Source organism: Bos grunniens, chromosome 16, assembly GCF_055505025.1.
Source record: "Bos grunniens cultivar Pamir isolate PY7600 chromosome 16, Bosgru_T2T1.0, whole genome shotgun sequence".
In the NCBI taxonomy this organism is placed as follows: domain Eukaryota; kingdom Metazoa; phylum Chordata; class Mammalia; order Artiodactyla; family Bovidae; genus Bos; species Bos grunniens.
The window spans coordinates 11,170,174-11,188,782 of NC_141180.1; the positions used below are offsets into that span (position 1 = coordinate 11,170,174).

Sequence of the window (18,609 nt, forward strand, 5' to 3'; positions counted from 1 at the left end):
GCTATTAAACCCACCTCTTCTTTTGTTTTTAAATTGAGGCATAGTTTATTTAGAATGTTGTTTTAGTTTCGAGTACAGCAAAGTGATTCCGTTATATGTGTGCGTGTGTGTGCATGTATGTTCTTTTTCAGATTCTTTTCCATTGTAGGTTATTACGGGATATTGAATATAGCCACCTGTGCCATACATTGGTCCTTGTTGTTTATCTATTTTATATACAACAGTATGGATCTCCAGCTTTCCTCTTTGGTAACCATGTATTTATTTTCTGCGTCTGTGAGTCTCTTTCTTAAACCCATCTCTTCCTGAATGGATGAAAGTCACCACTATAGAATGTTTATGTTCTTAAGATCTTCATGTAATGTCAAGAGCTTCTCTTTAATTGTGAGAAAATTTGTACTTGATTGCTGCAAACATTAACATGCTGGGGAAAAAAAAAATTATTTGTGAACCAATACAATGTCCGTGTCCTGACACTGTCCCCTTTTACTAGTTGTATATACACAGGAGAACAAACTGCTCCTGGCTCTACAGAAAACAGCACAGTCGTGAGAATCATCGCATGAAGACTGTCTATTGATTTTTAAGTTTTTGAATCTATCGACAAGCATGCTACCCTCCCCCTGCCCCACCTCTTCTCGCCAGCGCTGCCTGCAGACAGCGTGTCCTGGGGGTGGACAGGAAGTGGCGCTCTGACCATGCTGCTCCGTGTTCCTGAACTGGGTGACGGAAAAGGAGCTGATGCCCGTTTTGGTCAGGGGAACAAAGGGGACTCATTTATATAAATGAGCCAAACCCTCCTCCATTAAACACAGCATCTATAGCTGGTAAGTCAAGGGACTTTTCCTGGTGGTCCAGTGGCTAAGACTTCACACTCCCAATGCAAGGGTGGGTGTTGGTGGTTGGGGGGCGGTGGATGGGGGCAGTGGTCGGGTTCAATCTCTGGTCAGGGAACCAGATCCCATATGCCGCAACTAAAAACCCTGCATGTAGTAACTAAAAAGTCCTGCATACCACAATGGAGATCAAAGATCTCACATGCTACAACTAAGACCAGGCACAGCCAAAGAAATAAATTAAAAATAAAGAAATATAAAAATGACAGGTGTTATATGACCCACAGTGGTGATCACCAGAGTAACTAGAAGACAGAGATCGAGTTGGTTGTCTTTGAGGGTAAAAGCCTAGAGAATTGGCTGGGAGGGTGTAGAAGAGAGCAAGGGACTTCTTTTCTTTAAAAACTTTTCTGGATTGTTTATTTTTTTTACTTGAGCCAAATGCACATGTTAATATAATGAAAATGAAACAAACTTAAAAAAAAATCTACTTCTCTCCCATCCCTACAGTTTTACAGAAACTAAGAAATCCTGATTCTGGGGAAAACAAGAATTTGTAGTGTGAAAAAGATCTACAGGTGATTTGGTTGCTCGTTAGAGGTTAAGTCTTATTGGTCTGCTTGGGTGATGAGGGGCTTGTGGAGAATGGCATGCAATTTTCTTGGTTTTGAATCTTTCTTTTTTCAGAATATTTCACAGGATGTGTGTCTTATGAAACACTGGAGATGCAGACCGTTTGCAAATGTACATCATTCTCTTGAGCAGGAGGAAGGGGGGAGAACGTTGCAGTTGGAAGAAACCGTGACTTGTTCGTTTAGTTTTCATGATTCCTAAGCCCCCAGCACTGAGGCCAGAACTTAAGACTTCTTTTCTCAGGAGATGGACAGGTCACACGAAACCACTGTCCGTCCCTTGATGGCTCATCTTGTTAAAAAATGTGCAAAGAGAGCCGGTCCAGGTTTGGGCAAAGCTGCCAGGGCCCAGGCAGGCCTCTTGCTCATGAAGTGAGCTCTATGAGATGAGGCTCTGGCAAAGTTAGCCTCACGAGCTCTCTGGTAGCTGGAGGCTGGACAGACAGTTTTGAACAGAGAATGCCAGAGTGGGCCCAGTCAGAGTGAGTAACGAAGTGAGGACTCTCCAGGTCAAGGGGTTTGGAATTTCTGAGCAAGAAGAATCTGAATGATGATCGTTCCCTTGTAGCCTAGCTGTCCAGTGGGTAATGACACACTCTTCAGCAAGGCGCCACCCAGCCTCTGCCGGAGTGGGGTCCCTGATCATGGTTCCAGCAGAGGCTCTGAGGGACGTTTTGATGATTATCCATGATGACAATGTCTCCCCCTGGAAAGGCATTGAGGGGTGGTAGACACGCCTTTGGATGAAGAATCAGAACTTCTGGATTCTACAGTGGGCCACAGGGCACTTGAAGAGAGAAGGTCTGATAAATGCTACAGCCTCTAGCAAGGCCTTCCAAGTCAACAGGTAACAAACAGTCTATTGCCTGCAAAAGTAGCTTCACAATATGTCTTCTGGTGGCCCCCACACATTGCCCCCTGTGTTTCCCCTGTGTGCAAATTCTGAAACGAACCACGTTCCAGTCAGGCCCAGCTCTGCTCCCTGTTCGTGTGTGTTCACGCTAAGTCACTTTAGTCTTGTCTGACTCTTTGCAACCCTGTGGACTGTAGCTCTCCGGGCTCCTCTATCCGTGGGGATTCTCCAGGCAAGAATACTGGAGTGGGTTGCCATGCCCTTATCCAAGGGATCTTCCCCACCCAGGGATTGAACCCAAGTCTCTTAAGACTTCTGCTTTGGGAGGCAGATTCTTGACCACTAGCGCCACCAGGGAAGACTCTGCTCCTCGTTTGCTTATGGCCTTTTCTTTCTGTTCCTTAGTCTATTCATCTGTAAAATGGGAATGGGGAGGGGGATGAATCAGTCAATCTTTAATATCCCTTCCAGCCCTGATATCCCAGGCTTTTGTGTTCTCCAAAGGTGAGGAATGTTCTGGGACAACCCCAGTTTCCAGCAGGTGAGATAGCTCTTGAAAGCAGGCAAGGATGAGGTGCAAAGCATGTTTATAGACACCCCTGTTCCTTTCCAGATAGAGATAGATTTCTCTTTCTCAGGAAGGGGAGAGCTGCTAGTCACAAAAGCACAGGAACAAACACAGACTTCTTAGCAAATCCTCAATTTCCCCCAGAAGTGCTCGGCTGCCTGGGGGGAGCTGGCTCTCTGCTGACCCAGATAAGCAGACCCAGGCTCTGATGTGGCTGTGAGACACTTCAAGGTGCCTCTCTCCACAGGACGTCGGGAGGCTGGGCGGCCCCGTCCAAACACAAACACGCCAGCAGTAGTGTCCCTACCTAGACAGATGCGAACACAAAAGAGACTTTGCAGCTAATAAGATCCTCTGGTGTTTGTAGCTCTAAGCAGGTAAGGTCATTAGAACCGTTCTTTATAATACATTTTTTTCCCTCCTCATTCTGATGGAGTAAAAATAGGCTGAAGGAACTGATTTTATTTCCCATTTAAGTTAGTTCAATGGAAGGTAGAGTTTTTTTTTTTTTTTTGCCTGTGTGTGTGTTTCTGTGCAAGGGATGGGGGAGGCCTGGGGGAAGGAGAGTTTTGAGATGATGCTATTGGGTCCCTTGGTTAAAGAAGAAAAATGTCGGGCTTGAAATGGTTTCCTCTGGGGGCTGTTTGTGGAATCAAAACGCCTCTCTGGTTTGCAGTTCTGAAACCCACTACTGTGACTAAAAAAAAAGATGACTTTCAATTTAGAGGGGAAAAAGGCTGTAGCTCCTGGAGTCCCCACTCTGCTGAGGAAAATGCCCCCGGATGAAGTGAATGCCGCGGATTTGGATTTCAAACACCAGCATTGATCTCAGCATCGATTGGGGTGGTGTGGCTGGTCTCCTGTTAGCGCCAAGCCCCGCCTTGTCCCTCAGGGGAAGAGGATTGATCGCAGGGTGTAGCTGTGAGGCCGGGATGGAAGAGAAGGACAAAGGGAGCCAGTCCCATGATGAGGGAAGGACCCCAACATGCTCTCCCAGTAAACTGAAATTCTGCAATCAAAGTCTCACCCTTGGCAACTCCCATCCTCCTGTACTTTATCAACACTTTTCTCCTGGGAAGGCTCAGTGCTTTGAAGGATGCTCGGGTTAAATTGCTATTTACACCACCACCAGGAGAAGGGCGTGTGGATAAACGATCATGCCTCGTCCCTCCTGTTCCTGGGACCCTGTGCCTACGAGGCTTCTTGGTCTATGAAGACCCACTGTAGGACTTCACTCTGCCCGCTTGATTCTAGAGCGGTAGAAAATGAATCGTTAATTCATTCAGCACATTTTTACTGGACGTCTACCATAAGTCGGGAGCTTAGGATGGCTCTGAACAAAATAGACACAGATCTCTGTCCTTGTGAATCTTCCGTGCCAGTGAGGGAAGATGGGTGATAAACAATAAACATGAGGTTGAAAATTATCGTATGCTTTAAGGTGATGACTGCTATGGAACAGGCACAGGAGAGCATGGGGAGCTGGGAGGACAGAGTTGGGGGTGCTCTGCAGCTGGGTGAGGAATCACCTCCTTGGTGAGGAGGTGATACTTATGCAAAGACTGTAGCGAGGGGAGGACTTGGGCCATACAGATGCGCAGAGCTAGAGATTTCAGGCAGAAAGAACTGTGAAGTACAATCCTCCTAAGGAGGCCAGTGTGACTACATCAGGGTGTATGTGGGTGGCTGAGGGTGAGTAATGGATAGTCAGGGAAGTCCTGGGCTCTCAACCCTGTAGGGAGTTATTGACCACTGTAATACCTTTGGCTTTTATTCTGAGATGAACAGGATTCTGTTCATCTGTTCAGGAGCTGTAAGAGAATCTTGAATAGAGGAATGGCAAGATCTGATTTAGATTTCTTAAGGAGAACTCTGGTCGCTGTGTTGGGAAGAGAAGGCAAGAGTGGCGAGCAGGGAGACAGGTGGAGGAGAAGAGAGATGAAGGAGGCAGCAGAGGCAGACGTGGTGAGAAATTGTCCGTCTCCAGATATAACCTGGAGATGAAGTCAAAGAGGTTTCCTGCTAGATTAGTAGTATCCGAGGGTTTGGGTCTTCAGTCCTGCAAGGAGAAATCAGGGGTTTTGTGTTAGCCATGTTGAGTCTTGAGATGTCTGTTACAAACATTCAAGAGGAAACGTTGAGTTCAAGTCTAAAGTCATTTTGGAGGGGAATCGCTGAGCTTTAAATATAAATTTGGAAGTGGATTGCATACATGTGATATTTAAATGCCGTGAGACTGGGTGTGATCACCAAGGGAGTGAGTAAAGATGCAAAGAGGACAGGTCGGCGCACTCTTGGGAACAGAGCCCTGGGAGAACAACATTAAGAGGCTGAGAAGGGGGGAAGACCAGCAAGGGAGGCTGAGAGAGCCGCCTGAGAATAGGAGTGAGTTGGGTTCTTGGAGCCAGGTAAGGAAACGTATCAAAACAAGCTGGTTCAAGTGCTCTGAGGAGGTCAAGAAAGATGAGGACTGAGACATCATCCTTCTTTCTAGCAACATGAGGCCCCTAGTGACCTGATTAAAAGTTGTTTCAGAGGAGTAGTGCAGGCAAGCACTGAACTGGCTAAACTCTAAGAGAAAATGAGAGGAGAGGAATTACTAACAATGTAGAAAGCCCACTTATGCAAAAATCAGCTCAAAACAGACTGACAGCTGGAATGTTAGACCTGAAACGATAAAACTCCTGGGAGAAAATGGACAAGCTCCCTGACATCTGTCTTGGGAATGATTTTTTTTTTGGATTTGATAACTAAAGCCAAAATAAACAAGTGGGACTACATCCAGCTAAAAGCCTTCTACACAGCAAAGGAAACCATCAACAGATGGAAAGGCAACCAAAGGAATAGGAGAAAATATTTGCAAATCATGTATCTAATCAGGGATTAATACATCACTCAGCAAAAATCAAACGATTCAATTTTTAAGATGATCAGAAGAACTGAATATGTATATATAGTTTCCAAAGAGGACATACACATGGTCAATAGGTACGTGAGACTCAGCCTCACTAATCACCACTATAGTGAGAGTTTACCTCACACCTGCTACAATGGCTATCATTTAAGAGGCAAAAGATAAGTGTTGGCAAGAATGCGAAGGAAAGGAAACCCTTGTGTGCTGTGGGTGGAATGTAAACTGGCATAGCCACTATGGAGCACAGTGTGGAGATTCCTCAAGAGATTAAAAATAGAACCACTGTGCGATCTAGCGATTCCCTCTGGGTATATATCTGAAGGAAATGAAATCAGTATCTCAAAGTGATATCTGCGTTCCCGTGTTCCCTGTGGCATTGTTTATGATAGTCAAGACAGGAAAGCAACCTGAGTGTCTATCAGTGGATAAGTGGGTTAAGAAGCTGTGACATATACATATGTTTATGCACATATATATAAAATGGAGTACTGTTCAGTCATAAAACCCAAGAAAATTACGCCACTTTTCACAACATGAATGGACCTTAAGAGCATTATGTCATTAAGTGAAACAAGCCAGGCAGAGGAAGACAAATGACCTTACATGTGGAATCTAAAGAACAAAACTCAAAAACAGATTACTGGTTGCCAGAAGTGGAGGGTGAAGGATGGCAAAAAAGGATTGAAGGTAATAAGAAAGTACAGACTTCCAGTTTATAAGATAAATAAGTTTTGTGGGTACAAGGTATGGCATGCTGACTATAGTTAACTGAATTGCGTATTTGAACTGTTCAAAAGTTTCTAAAAGAATAAATCTTAACAGCTGTCATCACAAGAAAAAAAATGTATCTATGTGAGGTGATGGATTTTCACTCTTTGTGATAATCATTTCACGATATATACATTTATCAAATCATTATGTTGTATACCTTAAACTAACACAGTATTATATATCAATCAAATCTCAATAAAACTGGAAGAAAGAAATTGCTTTGAATGGATTTGATGCAGAGGAAAGCAAAGAAATGAAACAGCAACTAGCAAAAGAACTAGGGCCAGGACTTCCCTGGTGGCCTAGTGGTTAAGAATCTGCCTTGCAATGCAGGGAATGCAGGTTCAATCCCTGGTCAGGGAACGAAGATCCCACATGCTGTGGAACGATTAAGCCCTTGAACCACAACTAGAGAGTCTTTTCACTGTAATGAAAGACCCTGTCGGACGCAATGAAGATCCTGCATGCCGCAACTAAGATCCGAGGGGCCAAATAAATAAGTGTGAAACATAAAGAAATATGGCCAAGGTAAATTTTTGTTTGCCTTGTATTGGTTTTGGTTTTGTTCAATTTAGTTTCTTTTGTTTGTTCGTTTTTTTGAAATATTTAAAGGCATTAGGTGTGTGTGTGTGTGCGTGTGTGTGTATAAGAACACAACATGAGATCTACCTTCTTAGATTTCTAGGCATACAATACAGTATTGTTATCTATAGGTACAGTGTTAAACAGCAGAGCTCTAGAATTAATGCATCTTGCAAAACTGAAAGATTTTAGCGACTCCCCATTTTCCCCTACCTCAGTCCCTGGCAACCATCATTTTATTCTTTGTTTTTATGAATTTGGCTACTTTTGATACCTCATGTATAAGTGAAATCATGCAGGTTTATTCCTCTGTGACTGACTTACTTCACTAAGTATATGTCCTACAGGTTTATCTGCGTTGTCACATATGGTGGGATTGCCTTCTTTTTTTTTCTTTAAGGTTGAATAATATTCCAATGTATTTGTCAATCATATTTTTAAAATCCATTCATCTGTCACTGGATATTTAGATTGTTTTCACATCCTGGCTACTGTGAACAGGCTCCCAAATTCTGTGTACTTCAAAGAACCTGGGATTGGGTTTGGTTTAGTTTTACCATGGGAGAAATATAGCAATCCTCAGTCAACTAGCCAATATGCGCAATATTGTCATATGTCAGCACTGCCCTGGGTTTCCCTGGTGGCTCAGTGGTAAAGAATCTACCCTCCAGGGAAGGGAACAGCAGCCAAAAGCAGGTGCCTACAACCAGCGGGCTTGTGCCCCTGGCCTTGCAGTTGCTGTCTCTCAGATCTTTACCTCCTCCCCAGGCTTTCTGTAGGACAGGAGTAGAGGCAAATCAGAGCTGGGTGTGAGCCTGCCTTTTATCCCCCCAATAAAAACAAAGGAGCCGAAGGAGCCCCACGTGCTCTGGGAGCACCATCAGCTCCCTTGGCTCTCCTCTGCTGCCCACTTGGCACAACATTTCAATACAGAGTCTAGAGTGGCAGCTACGATCAGCAGCCCTTATTCAGGGGACAACTGCAAAAGAGGACTGTGCAGGTGTCTCCAGACTTGCTGGTGGATTCGTGGTGTTGGAGGAGGGCAAGTGTGATAAACTGAGGAGGTGAGCGATGCATCTGATATCGGAGGATTGGATCATCAGGGAAGATGACAGCAGACATCCCCAAGGTCACTGTTTGCTTACCTAGCTTCAAAATGTTCTGTGGGAGCTGCATAGACTAAGCCTGCTTTATCTTCCCAAACATGAAACGCTAGGTAAGACACGTGTCAAATGAAAATAGCCTTTTTAGTCAATATTTTGAAAAATTTGACAGCGAGTCAAATCTCAAGAGCCTATTTCCTGTGTTTTGTTTACTTCGTTTGAGGGTGAGGGACAATTTACCAATGATTATTTTGTAGCAAACATCAGTCTTGATTATAAGGAAGCATAGCACAGCCGGCTCTCGGCTTCCTGTCCAGCCGTAGAGGAGCAACGTCTTACACGTCCACGTCTTCTGCTTCAAAGGTGGATCACCCCAAAACTTCCCCTGGAAGTCAGAGGGCAACTCTTTGTTCTCAGCTCTGCACTGGCCCCATCCTTCTCTCTGCTTACTCACTTTCTTGATTGATGTCTCTATCTCCATTTGTTCTGGCTTGGCAAGGAGTTGCCAGATTAATACAATCTGTTGGGAGGGGGCTGTTGGGAGGCTCTTACCATCCAGGAAAGATGACAAAGGTCTAAGCCAGGGAAATGGGAATGGGAATGAATATATGGGCTGGAAGAAGGGGTGTCAAGGTGACAGCTAAGATGCTCACTTGGAGGACTGGGTGGATGGTGAAACCTGTAACCAGTGCAGGAAGAGAAATGGCCCTCTTCTGAAACTGTTGGGTTGAAAGTACCTGGTTGAAGGACATCCAGGTGGAGATTTCCTAGACAACTGCTTTTGCAAGTCTGGGATTCAGGAGTGACAATGACAGATAGCGTCGAAAATGTGATTCCACCAGCATTTATATTCATGTTTGATGGAGTTCCAACCCATTGCCTCTTACTCCCTACAAAGTTTCCCATGTCATTTCAATAACCAAGGAAATTAATTTTGATTTCAGTTTCTTAAATCTCACGTTTAATTTTTTCTGCCAGAGACAGCAGTGACAAAACAACCTATTGCTGGTCATAAAAAGAACTGAGGATATGGAACTGGAGGAACTCAAGCACATGGAAGAGCCATACTGGTGCCCAGTCCAAACTTCCGGGAGCCATAGGCCTTCAGGGTAGCTCTGTCCTTCTAGCTGACCCTCTCTGGCAGAACTGGGTGTCTTGAAGGTTTGGGAAGAAGTAGACCTATAGCAATTTTATCAACTTACTACATGACCATGCATTTTCTACACAGACAATAGATTCTCAGTGCATGTGGCCCAGAGCGCCTTGGTGATAAAATGAGTGAACACCAGAGTCATTGGAGAGATGGTAAAAATCATCCTGGCAGTCAGGAAGGGCTGGGAAGGGCTAGAGAGCAAGCAAGAGCATGCTGCCTTGGTAATGTGGTTGCCCAGAGCGGCTCTGTGACCCAGCGGCTCCAACGTATTGGGAAGCTGGAAAGCTGGAGACCCCAGCGTTGCTGTCTTTCCTGAGCCAGAGCATGCCGGCAGCTGAGAAACCACACTTCTCTTGTCTTTTCAGCCAAACTATGCTTTGGTCCATGCTGTCACTCCCTCCTCCTGATTAGATGCCCGGAGTCCCTCTGCCACCTGCCACTCAGCGAGACCAGTCCAGCTGCTCTGACGTGGAAGAGAGATGGGGAAGGCTGAGCTCTCCCAGCCCGGGAGGAGGTCACAGAGCAGATGAGCGCCCCAGAGATGAGAAGAATCAACTGCTGGGAAGGGAAAGAGAGCTGCCTTTTCTAGAGAGCTGAAGGGTTTAGGAAGGGTCATCGCTGGTCACTGTCATCGTGGTTAGTTTGCAGACACTTCATAAAAGCTATGGAGACTTTATATATGAATTAGAGATGCAAGTGCCCATCTGATGGAGTTGGTTTGAAGGTTAAATGAGAGAATGCGAGGAAGTCGCATAGTACCTGGTATTTAATAAATGCTTAATTATGTGGTAGTAGTCACCATCATTTGAGGTATAGGGAAGTGGTTGAGCTCACACCCAGTTTAGTGTTAGAATCCCAGCTTTACCACTTAACAGCTATGAACACGTGCATGCCTGCTAAGTTGCTTCAGTCATCTGACTCTTTGCAACCCTATGGACTGTAGCCCACTAGGCTCCTCTGTCCATGGGATTCACCAGGCAAGAATACTGGAGTGGGTTGCCACTTCCTCCTTCAGGGGATCTTCCTGACCCAGGGATTGAACCCATGTCTCTTACGTCTCCTGCATCAGTAGGTGGGTTCTTTAAAATTAGCACTACCCTAGGAGGCCCAGGAGACACAGAGCACCTTACTTAACTTTCTAAAGACACAAGTTGACGATCTCTAAAATTGGGTTAACAGTGTCTATCCCAGGAGTTATTGTGAGTCTTACAATCAGATAAATGAAGTAAAAGGCTTCGTTTTGTGGTGGCATTAGTATTATTTTTGGAAAAACCGGAACATACGGCTCTTCGCACGCCTCATACTTTCAGAGACAATATCCTTTGATAGAGTCAAGAGCGGGTTCTGACCGGACAATACCCAGGTCTCCAACTTACAGTAAATCTAAGATATGCATTAAGTTACAGTGGGTTTGGCAAATCTTTTCTATAAAGGGCCAGAGACTAAATACTTCTAGGCTTCATGGGCCATACAGTCTGCGTCCAAACTCCTCAGCTCTACAACTGTAGGGCCGACAGCTGCCATAAACAATATGTTAAGCAAATGAGAATGGCTGCGACTGTGGCCCCATAAAACTTGATTTACAGAGACAAGCAGTGGGCCCAGTTTAGCCTGTGGTCAGGTTGCTGGCTCCTGACTTACACAAATGTGCAGAGCTCACCTCACAAGCAGGTGCTTGTTGATGTGGCAAAATTAAAGGAAAAGTCAGTAAGGATTTCACCCCTTCCATTACCCATAAGGTGTTAAATACCAGAAATTCTACTATTAGAAAGTCATTCCTTTGAATTAAGCATTAGTCCATGGAGAAAGGAGAGAAGCTTAACAAAATGCAGTTTCAAAGACTCATAGATAAAGATCAAGCTCTAACTCGAACTGGAATATTATATACTTTTTGAACTGATTTGCCTTGGCTTTGTTGGGAGGTACCAAGCACTTGGAGGGAGGAGAAGTAAAAATGGGAAGAGGGAAGGGAAAAGTGAACAGGTTTAATTAGGACTTTTTCTCAAGTCTTTCAGATCAAGACAGATGCCTTCTGCATTCCAAGCCCACTTCCAAGCCGAGATTTCTTCATCACAAAGAGCAAACCAAAAGAGCAGGTCCTTCCCTGCTTTCAACAATTCCTAAAGCTGGAATCCTGAGTTTTTCATCTCTTAGAATGATAAGTGAATCACTTTGCCATACGCCTGAAACTGACACAGCATTGTAAATCAACTGTACTTCAATTTAAAAGAAGAGAAAAACTAATGAAATAACTGAGCAAGGGGGCAGTCGCCTTCCTGGGCTCCAGGTTTGGTGCACAGAGGGCCTTCTCATCTTTTCCCAATTTCGCCTCTCTCTCCGCGCCGCCCCCCCCTCCCCACACCCTCACCCAGTGAGAGCCAACTTCTTACCCAGAACTGGGAGAAAGAGTCAGAATTCAGGGTAGGCCTGGGGGGAGGGGGAAGTCTATTTTGATGTAAGGTTAAAGTGATGTTAGGGGCAAAATATGGAACTCATTTGTGGATCCAGTGAGGGCTGCTGGCTGTCGATTAAGCCTTGCGGCATGGGGAAGAGCGGGCAGTGGCGACAGCCTCTATCTGGGTGATTGGGCAGCAAAGCTGTGTATTTGTGGGGATCACTGGGTCCAAGAAGCTTTAATCCGTTTCCCTCCCCCAAGGGCAGCTGCAGACAAAATCCTATAGATCCAGAATGAGAAGGCCATTCCTGAGTTGCCACAGGATTGTTCCACCCCTCACCCCTCAGATGGCCCCTTATCCTATCACAGACCTGTCCTCACCATGCTTCCCAACGCCACGTGCTCTCTGGATACCCACATCTGGAGTCTCCTTTCACATTTACCTTCCCAGGACCACCTGGCCCTTTAATGGAGGCTTCATCTGACCCCTCCAGAACGTATCCATCCCTCTTTTCCAGGGGCCTTAAGCAGCTAGAGGGCACATACGCCTCCATGAATCTACCCCTCCTCCACCACGACCCCCTGAACCTCATATTACCCAACAGCAAAGCATCTGTAGGTAGGTGCTCAATGAATGTTTGTAGAATTAATTTACAATTGACAACTACTGTGCATACATCACATGAACGATCACCGTGCTGCACTACGCTCACAGGAAGGGCAGAGAGGAGCATGGAGAAAGGACAGGAAGCAGACTGGACTAACTACCAGCCCCTCCCCCTGTCCCCAGCCCTGTGAAAGTGAAAGTGAAGGTGAAGTTGCTCAATCCTGTCCAACTCTTAGCGACCCCATGGACTACAGCCTACCAGGCTCCTTCATCCATGGGATTTTCCAGGCAAGAGTACTGGAGTGGGGTGCCATTGCCTATCCAGGGGATCTTCCCAACCCAGGGATTGAACCCGGGTCTCCCGCATTGGAGGCATACGCTTTACCCTCTAAGAGAGTGGTGAATTCTAAGAGGGAAGCAGGATTAAACATACCTCTAGACTCCTGGGAGCTCTGAATCCTTCTATATGGATTTGCTGCTGCCCCCAGCTTTTGTAGCTTAGAAAACCCATCTGACATTTCAGGTTGGTTGAAGTAGAAGTGGAGATGATTCAGCAAATCTAGTTCAGTTGTTTTTGTTTAACTTTTTAATCCATAGTGCAAATGTGTGCTAAGAATGTGTTAATTCCTGCGTACCCAAGTAAAGTGATGAGAAAACATTCTGGGAGTCTGTCATTGCATTGAAGAGATTCTTCCAGATTGGGCCTCCCACCATCCCTGCCCTCCCTCCCCCTGCCCACGCAGGGCACTGACTCCTCTACATGATACAGTGGCACCTGTGTGGGCACCAAGAAGTTCCCACAGTACGTCACGTCTCCAAGGGAACAGGGAGGGCCCCAAGGGATGGTGAGAGACACTGAGGGTGCCAGGGCGGCATGGTTAGGCTGGGCTTTCCTTGGCCCCTGGTGGCAGGTGGAGTGGTACAAAGGTCTTAGACCTTGGGTACAAGTGAGCTCAAGAGGATATGAGACGAGACACAAAGAGTTGTCCAGTGTACGGAAACTCCCTGCCGAAAGTGTGGTGACTCACCAAAATGTGTTAATACTTTCTAGTCATGCTCCATTGCAGAAGTAGATTTTATTTTTATTCAATAATTCCTTTCTTCATTCCTTCATTAACCAATTCATGTACCTCCTAAATGCCAAGCACTGTGATAAACAGAAATAGCCCTGGCTTCCTGGAGCAATGGTAGCACCTTCTTTACCTTATAAGGAAGCACCTTTTATAAGCACCTAATGCAACCCCAGCCTCCTCCCTGGCTCTCCACCCCTCCTGACACTGCACCCCATCTGCTTGGACCAGTCACCACAAATCTCACACTGCAGGGCTCTGAGATTGTGGGGTGGCTGTAGAAGAGAATGTGTCTCTTCCAAGGGGGAAATCTGGCCTATACCCTAAACACTTCTTTGTGCTATTTCTTATCCCTCCATCAGAGTCATCACTCCAGGGCCATTCAGACCCAGAACAGGGCTGAGAGCTCGCTGGAGTCCAGAGTGGGATCCTCCACTCTTAAAGTCCAGGAGCAAAGGAAGCTACAGAAGCTTGGACATGCCTGTGTCTTCAAATTTGGAGGTTGTCAGTTGAGAAGGGTCCCAAGTCATTTCTTATGGGCTAAGAGGAGACAGGAAACTAGTAATGCTTTGTATTTGTGTTTCATCCATTCATTACATCATTTGATTATGGCTCACCAGGGCTTCCTTGGCTCTGAGGGTAAATCTGCCTGCAAGGCAGGAGACCTGGGTTCGATCCCTGGGTCAGGAAGATCCCCTGGAGAAGGAAACAGCAACCCACTCCAGTATTCTTGCCTGGGAAATCCCATGGACAGAGGAGCCTGACAGGCTACAGTCCACGGCGTTGCAAAGAGTCGGATACGACTGAGCAGGGAACACTTTCACTTTCACCATGACCATGACAGCATATAATTATTTTCATTTTACAGACATGTAGACTGAGGCCAGGAGATTAAATAGCTTGCTGAAGGTCACACAGGCAGTAAGAGGTAGTTCCAGGGCTAGACCCATATGTTCAGGTGAATATAACCTTGGTCTTGTCCTGTGACTCAGCCTGCCCAGGCGGTCGTCCTTCAGCCACTGACCTATGCGCCCAGCGTTGGCAGTGAATCACCCTCACTCACCGTATGGGACACAGTGGGCCTTAGGACCCAGGGGTTTCCCTCAAGGTACTTTAGCTGAGTATTGTCAGTGGGCAACATGCCCATGCCCTCCCCTGCCCTCCATCCAGCGCCCTCCTCCTGCACCCAGCACAGTGCCAACTCACTCCCGGTAAATTCAGTGCTTTTCCATTTCAGTGAGCTCAGCCTTTACTTTGATTTGGGTGGAAGCAGCCGCAGGTGCCTCAAGTTATCATGTGGTCTCGTCTCTCCCTGCAATGTCATCCATGTTTACTTGCTGCTCTGGACTTTCGATTCTGTCAGGATGCCAATAGGCTGGGCCGCCAGGCACCACAGCTGACAGTCAAATCTGTGATGCTGAATCCTTCTTCTGGAAAAAAGGGCTAAAGAGGTTAATACACTCAAGTCGGGATAAACACACCAGCTGTTAGAGTTTCTAATATTTAATATCATTATCAACTAAATAACTCAGGAAGAAATCACACACACGCACACAGCACAAAAACCCACAGCAGCCGTCCGCTGCATCTACAGTGGTTAAAGAGAATATTAATAAATTATCTTAAAAGCCTCCACAATTGAGTAATGGCCAGGATACAATTAAGACAATATTTGCATGTTGCCTGCTCTGCCTCTGCCCACACAGCCCCTCCCCCATTAACAAGTCAGCCCTGGAGAGAGGAATTTGGGGGAGCAGAAGGAGACAGGAAAATGTATCAACAGTTTCAGGTTTCCCTTTTGGTTGGAGAGGATCTCAGCTCCGATAACCTTTGCTTTTTGCTTTTGTTTTCAGTGGGAAGATTTCAGATAGATCTCCAGCTATTAAAATGGATCTCCACGTTACCTACCTACAGAACACAAGAAGGAAGATGGGGGGGAGGAAAAAAAGTAGATTTGGACAAACATCGCATGAATAACGAGTTTTGGGGGTGATGGATTATTGAACTGACTGACCAGTGAACGGTGCTTTGCTGTTGCTGACTCTTCAGTCCACTTGGTGCGCAGATACCAGTCAGAGTGACGAGCATCTATTTTTCTCTTGTAGTTCTAGCTTCCTGATTCCCCGAACGCTCACATGAAGGTTGAGCAGGACAGAATTTTAAAAGCCTGTTAACTGTGTCAGGAAATTGCAAGTCCACCTTTTTTTTTTTTTTTTGCCCAAGCTCACTGGCTGCTTTTCACCTGGGCTCAAGGAACAGAAAATGATGATCATTGCATTTGGGGGAAAAAAATGAACATGGGCTAATTTTTTTTTTAAGGCTCCAACAAAATGTTTTCCAGGTCACAAAACACTGAGCAAAATGAGCTCCATATCTAGTTTATGTTGGATATTATAAGCGAAGCTGGTCTCAGCAACTCTGTTAAGGTTCCATGAGCATTTTTTGAGATAAAGCCTTCATTTCAAGGGGCCAGGCTTGAGCCATTTCCCTTCTCATCAAGCAAAAACCTGGCATCCTGTTTGTCTGTCCAGATGTATTTTTGTTTGGGTTTTTACACTGTTTGATTGAGATCAAGTCATGAATTTCTGCTCTCCGGATGGGCAGAGGAATGACGATTTATGAAGTCTGAGGATGTAGTTGTTTAGCTCAAAAGCACAGCCAGATGAATTTGGGGGCGAGGAAAGGCTGCACTGTACGGCCGCCATGGCCAATAGCTGGAGCAGTTTCTCTTTTACCAACTTTTGAAAACCCAAACGGGAAAACAGTTTTAAAACTTTCCGCTACTTGCGGCTGTATGGGTGACATCGATGGGATGGAAAGAATCCCAATAATTTCAGGGGGACCTCTAATAAGGCTTGCATAGTAGTTTTCTGTCGTCTGGTATCTGGGCTGCCGAGGCGTTTGGACGGTCCACACACATTCTGGTTGATGCTGGGATTGGAGGGCACGAAAATGACCCCTGTCCAGATACCTCTGCCTCTGGGTCCTTGATCAACTTCCAATGGCTCAGTGCCTCCTTTGCCCACTCAGGCATCCTCTCCATGTCTGGCCAGGTCCCTGGGTTCTTCAGATGAATTTTTCAAGCGTGTAGGAAAAAAAGAAAAAGAAGCCCGGTAGCAGGGATGAAGGCAAGAATGATGGGCCTCCCTACCTGGGAGACCAAGTGAAAGGCAGGGGTGTCTCAGGGTGGTCAGTACTGGGGTGGGGGTGCCGACTCCCAGCTTCTCGCCATTGAGCACCCTCTCCTCTCATCCCAGGGCTTATTGGAACATGGACTGAAGTTTAGATATTTGATTTTTTTTTTTTTCTATTTCTGTTCAGAGGCATCTGGATTGGAGAGGAGACCAAAATTACTGCTAGAGTCATAAGTATGAAGGTGAGGAAGGGACTGAATAGGAAAATGGTAGCAGGGAGAAAAAAAAGAAGGTGGGGGAGAGAAAAGGGAGAAAGGAGAAACAGAAGGGAGCGGGAGGGGAGGAGGGCAGGATGGGTGCAAAGAGGGAGAAGGAGGAAAACCAAGTCCGGCTCCTTTCTTTATTTTTCTTTTTTGTATAGACACATGTTTTTTCTCTCTTTTTTTTAAACTTTTTATTTTGTATTGGAGTATAGTCGATTAACAACGCTGTGATAGTTTTAGGTGGACAGCAAAGGGACCCAGCCACACATGTACAAGAATATGTTGTCCCTCAGATTCATTCCTCTACCATCCAGACTGGAACATACATTGAGCAGAGTTCCCTGTGCTACACAGTAGATTCTTGCTGGTTATCCATTTTAAACATAGCTGTGTGACCATGTCCATCCCCAACTCCCTAACTATCCCTTCCCCCGACCCCACCCTTGGCAACCATAAGTATGTTTTCTAAGTCTCTGAATCAGTTTCTATTTTGTAAGTTCATTTGTTTCATTTCTTTTTAGATTCTGCATATAAAGGATATCATATGATATTTGTCTTTCTGTCTGACTTACTTTCACTCTGTGACAATTTTTAGGTGAATCCATGTTCCTGCAAGAGGCATTCTTTCTTTTTTCTAAATGTCAAGCCCATTCTTAAGCCCAGAGCCGTGCTGTCTCAGCTGGGACCCTGTGCGTTGGCACTGGTGATGGGCTCTGCCCGAGGTCCTCTCACCCTTTGGGGCACCACCGCTTCCTACTCACATTCTGAGGTTCAGGTCCCACCTGTGCGCTCCCCGGCAGAGAGCTGAGTGCGCTCTCTCCCCTCAGCTTTGCTTCCTTTGTCCACGCAGCTGTCTGCCTTTCTGCCTCCCAGATCAAGAAAACCTGAGGTTACTTCAGAGCTTCCCCAGCATCCTGGCCCATCCTGGGTTCCCATCAATGTTTGCTGAGTGAAGGAATGAATGAATAAAAGAGAATGGAAGGAATGAGAAATAGCTAATTAGGGCTTTACCAAATACTAGTGTAAACCTAAGAACTCTCTTCAGATAAATTTTATTTTAATTAGATTTGCTAATAACAATAAAGATAAAAATGAAGGATAAGTCAAACAGTAGTATTGATGGTCACTCTCAAGAGAGTTCTCTCTATTTTAACAACAGCTGCTTATAATGGCTTTTCAAAATAGATCCTGCCATTAATATTAAAATACAAAATGAATCATATTCTGTTGATAAGCTTATGAAGAAGCTGAGTGAGGTCCTATTTAACACAAATAGGCATACAAGTAGTTTAAGATAACTCAGTTTAACTAACAAGAGAACTAGATGAAGGTGAAGTTTGAGACTTAAAGACAATTTTTTTTTTTCTAACCCATGACCAAGCTGCCCCTCAGAGTTCATTCCACCTGGGATCGCGTCAGCTCAAGAACAGGAACTAAATAACGAGAGTGCCACCATATCTATCAGACTTTCACTTCCTTCCACTCTTGTTTCATGATTTTATTCCCAGAAGAGCCTTGTAAGATGAGGAAGGAACTGACTTCCCTGCCCTTGATGGAGGTACAGGAGACCCGGGAGCTGATAAAACTTACCCAAGGCAGCTGGGCAGTGTGGCTGAGGAGCTAACCCATTCCCCTAATTGGGCTACTGCCAGGAAAAGGGTAACACGGATCCAAGGTGCATTCTGAGCAGGAATTGCTCTATTAGCAGGGCCTGGCACTTGACTTCCA

General features: G+C 45.6%; 1 long non-coding RNA gene across 1 annotated transcript; it reads right to left on the minus strand.

Moving 5' to 3' along the window:
• Nucleotides 1–15,001: 15,001 nt before the first annotated feature.
• Nucleotides 15,002–18,607, minus strand: LOC147356170 (uncharacterized). The gene is made up of 3 exons (XR_015142673.1): nucleotides 18,472–18,607; nucleotides 17,643–17,826; nucleotides 15,002–16,548 (listed from the first exon to the last, which is right to left on the minus strand). It is a non-coding gene; the product is annotated as an uncharacterized LOC147356170 (long non-coding RNA).
• Nucleotides 18,608–18,609: the final 2 nt, after the last annotated feature.